Consider the following 5,680-nt stretch of genomic DNA (forward strand, 5'->3'; position numbering starts at 1 on the left):
GGGGGGGGGGAGAAGGAGCAGGAGAAGAAGCAAGAGAATGATGGGGGGTCAAGGGGTGAGGGAAGAAGAAGCGGAGTGTATCCCAAAGAGCGACAAGGAAAACTGCGTTGGTTAGTGCTGAGAAGGGTGCAGCGAGCGCGCTGTTGCGAGGGAGTGAGAGAACGCAGAGCGGGAGGAAGAGACGCGGGGTGGAGTGGAAGGGAGCGGGATGCTGGGGTCGCTAGGCAACCCCCATGAAGCGACAGAGGTGCACCCCCGTGCCGTAGTCGGTACACCCTTATTGCCTTTCCAATTTTGGTGGTTCCCATGCACCGCGTCTACCCCCCTCGCGGCTCTTCACCCTCCCTCCTTTCCCTTTTACCGATCTGCCGATGATGCTGACTGTCAAGGCTGCGCTCCAGGGCCCAACATTCGGTTCGCAATCGATAAAAGTCCATCGTGCTTTTTTCTGATTAACCTTCTCGCGGAATAGAGAGAGGGAGAAATAAAGAGGGGGGAGACAGAGAGACAAACTGGCTACGAGACGGGGTGCGCGAGGGTGAATGGCTCGGCATGTACACGCTGAGGGACGCGATCTCGATGAGGATCCAGAGTGTCGTCGCGGATCGCCCGTCGTCTTCTAGATCGCTTTAAATAGCCGCGTGGTGCTCGAGATAAAAATAATGTCTCGACGGGAACATCTTATAATAAGTTCTTTATAAAAAGATGAATCATTAATGAAGAAAACGGCGTTCAAGTTTCTCACGAGGTTCTATACGAATACGCGCGCAATAATGGAATACAAGTTCCAAAATGGGGGATGAAACTAAAAAATGTAAACGCAAATTATTCAACATAGACGCCGCAACGCGGAAAGAGATAAAACGAAACGTGGCAGCGCAGCCCATAAAACTGCACGGTTTTTGATCGCACCTACCGTCCCGTCTGGCCTGGTCTCGTCTCGTTTGCGTCGAGATCGACGTTCGATCCCGCGCGCAGCGCCGGGGGCGAACGTGGCCGCTCACCCTCGACCGAGCGGGACACGCGGGGGGAGGGTGGTTAGCGGGCGCGTGCAATTCCTCCCTCACCCCCTCCCCCCGCTCGACTGTGTTGTTCCGAGGGTGAAAATCCACCGAGACTGCACGGCGTCACACTGTCTAGCTCCATCGGGACGGCGACCTCCTGATTGGTCTAGGGGGGAGATAAAATTCGGGATCAGCTGGAACTCGCGGGAGGCCAGCAACCCTATGTGCGCCCTACGGCAAGGCGAGCGGGAAGGTGACGGGTGACAGCGAGGGGACAGCGAGAAGAGGGGGTGGCAAGGAACTGTCTCTTTGCTGTCATAACTCTCAAAAGGGGAAAAAAAGCATTCGGGGCGATACAACGTCCGTTCGGGTCGCACTTGCCGAGCCGAGTCGCAGCGTAAACGCGCGGCTTTCCTTGAACAAGGTGCGTTCCTCGAAGTTCGCGATGCACTGCTTCCCCAGAAAAGCCCGCTGGACCGACTAAGTCGCGCGACTACGTATGGTACGACGATGGAATTGTCCTTCACTGGATATTCACCTCACGATTAATTCGTCTTGATTTTGCTTTCTTAGTCGTCCTAGGCGCTTTCGTTATTTCGTACGTGTATACACACGTGAATTTTTATTCCTATTCACTCAGAAACGAAAGCCAGTCCGCTTGATGCACAAGAAGAAAGAGGAAAAAACATAATATTGACGATAAATATATGTGGAAAGAAAAAGGAAGCAGAATGGTTATTGTCAAGAATGGTCAAACGGAAAACAGGGAAAGAATTGCATACTGAACGATGAAAGCATGAAAACTGATAAAAAGAAAAGAAAAGGACCGAAAGAGGATGAACTCAGGACGATACATAGAGGACAACTGATTTCGTTGCAATTCTTTATGGTGAAATTTCTCGCCATTTTCTCGCGTTTACCGGCATGAAATCACGCACAAGTGAATATTTGATCCCCAACAAAGTCCTTACAACTTCGCTTGGACTCGAAATGATCCGAGTGGCTGAAACAATCCTTGAAATTTTCCGACGCCATCCGACACACATGCATACAGGCAGGCAGTTACCGTCAAACATCTCCTTTCTCTTGCCTCGATCGTCACAAGTGAGCGAGGACGCATGCACGAGAATCCGACTTTCCTAAAAACGCTACGTTGGATTCAACCTTAAGAGCGCGACTTTGGAATATTGGAAAATTATTTTCAAGATTCTGGGCATGTTACTGAGAAAGTAGAGTGACATTAACTCAAATTGTCACCCAAAAGACGATACTGAGCGAGATATGCACACTTGACGTCATTTTCGAAAATATACCTTTGGAAATGCAAAAATTACTTTAAAAAATCGTAAAAAATTGTCGAGGGAGCAGAAAAACGTGTCCCCAAAATGTGCTCTAAATACTAATTATATGACCTGAACAACCTGCAGCAATATGATCGGTTCTGGCAGGATAGATCCCACTGCACATGCGCGAGAATCCGACATTCCTACCAACGCTATGTTGGATCAAACCTTAAGAGCGCGACTTTGGGATATCGGAAAATTATTTTCAAAATTCTGAGCATGTTGAGGGAGCAGAGTCACATTAACTCAAATTGTCGTTCAGAAGACAGTGCTAAGCGAGATACGCGCACTCGACGTTATTTTCGAAAATACACCTTTGGAAAGGCGAAAATTACTTTAAAAAACTGTAAAAAATTGTCGAGGGAGCAGAGAAACGTATTCCCAAAATATGCTTTAGATACTAGTACTATATGAACAACATGACCAGTTCCCGCGAATATTCACGACTGCGTGACCTTAGAGAGATACGTAGCGGACAGGATCGTTGCCGCGGGGGAAAAAGAAAGAGAGGATGCTCGAATTCTCTCCTAGGATAACGCACCCTCCTGCGCCCATCCACTCACTGCTCTTCCACGTGTTTCTCATTATCATTCCCCAGTTTCGCGCGAGCGTGGCCGCTTCGGTGGCCTGTAAAAAGGAAGGAAGAAACGACGACGTCGACGAGGACGAGTCCTCGCGAGGATCCTCGTCCTTTTCATCGTAAGCGGATTTAATTAAATAACGAAAACCAAGGGCGGTCGAGAAGGGTTGGAAAGGAGGGGGAGACAGCAGAGCGGCGGAGGCGGCATCAACGAGAGAGACTGAGAGAGAGAGAGAGAGAGAGAGAATGAGGATCGGAAGAGGCAAAAGGGTGGAGGCGCGAGGGGGGTGAGGAACGGCGGATACAGAGGGGGGAATCGCGGGCGCAGCGAGGGGGCACGGACGCTGGACGAGCCCTTCTCCCCTTCCCCGCTCGTCCATCGATCGATAATGCGATCCGGCGAAGGGTGCACCGGACGAGTCACAGAAATAAGGGCTGCTGCTACCGCTTCTGGTCCGGCGTACTATACCCCTCTCCCGTGCCCTCCGCCAGCCCTCCACCGCTCGTATCTGGGGATGCAACCGATACTTCGAAACTCTGGCAGCGTGTAATATCGATATCGCGGCATCGGCGGGATCTCGTTGATCTGCTCATCAATTTCGGAGATCGTCTCAATTTTCTCGTGGCTGAGAGAATGCGAATTATATATCGTAATATATTTAATTTTTCTCATATATATATGACATTTTTATCTTTGCATTTGTTTGCATTTTTATATGTTACGTTATGAGCGTGCACGTATCTATAAGCCGCGTACGCCCGCGAGAGAGAGAGCGCACCCTCGTAAAATTTACATCTCCCCGGAAATTTACATCTGCATCGCGCAAACGCCTCCGCACTTTTCTTCCATTTCACATTTTACAACTGACCGTGTGTACGTGCACACTTAAATAATTACGCAGACTTTCTCTCGATATTCCCGCGCAGCGTTATTCCGTCGCGGTAATCGACGCATCAGCGACATAACAACATATACACGCCACACTCCGATGCTCGCGGAGTATCGACGCGTTATCCTCAAACATCGAACGCTGTATCGATACACTGAAGAAAAGAGAGTACGGACACCTCTCCCGAGGTATCGATCGATTCCTCGTCTTTCCCGTCGACCCCCTCACCTGCCCGTCGCTCCGGAGAGTAGGTAGACTCGGAGGTGCCAGCAACCAGCATCCACCGGCCGGCCATCAGCAAGGTTACTCACTTTCCCCCGTGTGCATGCGTGCGTGCGCGCGTACGTACGCGCATACTATCGGTCTGCGTGAGTACTATACGCGCGTGAACGCGCGGGTGCACGCGTATCTCGCCACGGAAGGGGAAAGAGCAGAGCCGGAGGAGATGGTGGTGCTAGTGGTGGAGGAGGAGAGTAATGGATTGCGAGCGAGGGAGGAAGTGAGAGGCAGAGAGAACGAGAGAGGGAGAGAAAGAAAGAGATAGAGCGAGAGAGAGATAGAGGAAGAGAGAGCGAGATAGAGAGGGAGGGAGGGGAGAGAGAGAGAGAGAGAGAGAGGGAGGGAGGAAATGCATTTATTTATACTACGAGATCGGATGATGCCCTGAAGAGCGTATACGCCGGTTCGAGATGCACAAAGCGGCTTGGAGATTAATTCGCAGTAAAATAAAAATGGACGACGGCGGAGTATTCGCGTGTAAACGCATATAAATCTGAAAACACAGACTGAAATGCAAAACGTAAAATATGAGATACGCGCGAAAAAACAAAGGGCATGCGAGGGGATGAACGTGTGAAGCGGGAAAAGTAAATTGTGAGATTAATGATGGTTTAAAAGAGGAGAATCCCGGAAGCGCGTGATCACACGAAGGACATCATGAAAGCGCTCCAAGAGGATTTTTCATTTCAGAGACTTTTACTTAGGCACGATGTTACACGAAGAATCCGAAACAGGTATGTGAAAAAACATGTAACGTAAAACTAAATCAAAGAGAAAAGAAGCACGAAAATATGAGCATATTTATAGATAGATGTATATTGCATTACGTGTATTACCTGTATTATGTGTAACGCATTTGCATGTGGACTGTGAACTGGAAACAATTAAATGAAATGCGCGAATAACAGCCATGACCACCGAAATTGCGCGTCTAATACGTATTTCTTTTTTTAAATAAACTATTAATCTTTCTCTTTGGAGTGCAAAAACAGAGAGGAGATCCGTGTAATGTCGGTGTAGACAAAAAATAATTAATATGAGATACACTCGTAATACGAGACAAAGAATGAGATACACGAGAGAAAGAAGGGATGGCAAAACAACCCCCGAGAAGAAGTTCCTTTAATTCCGGGCGGGATTTCCCGGAATAAGCGTGCGATAGAAATAAAATACGTAAGAAAGCATAATTAGTTAAAAGTAACGAACTAGAGAGAGAGAGAGAGAGAGAGAGCCAGATCGGGAGAGAGAAAGAAAAAGAGAAAAGAACAAGAAAGAGAGAGAAAGAGAGAGAAAGAGATAGAAAGAAAGCACGCGTGCGCGAGAGAAGGATAATAAAGAAAGACAATGAGAGAGAGCATAGACAGAGAGGAGAGAGAGAAGATAGAAAGATGAATGCAAGAGAGAGAGAGAATATCAAGAGAGACAGGAGGAGAAAAGGGATATTAGATACCAACAGCGAGAGGGAGACAACACGGACGATGGAGGTGGAGTTGGAGATGGTGGTGGTTGTGGCGGTGGTGGTAGCGGCGGCGGCGATGGTAGCAGTGGTGGTGGTGGTGGTGGTGGCGGCGGTGGTGGTGACGG

This window comes from Odontomachus brunneus, unplaced genomic scaffold, assembly GCF_010583005.1.
Source record: "Odontomachus brunneus isolate Ranch 3 - 2012 unplaced genomic scaffold, Obru_v1 Obru_scaffold_076, whole genome shotgun sequence".
Lineage (NCBI taxonomy): Eukaryota > Metazoa > Arthropoda > Insecta > Hymenoptera > Formicidae > Odontomachus > Odontomachus brunneus.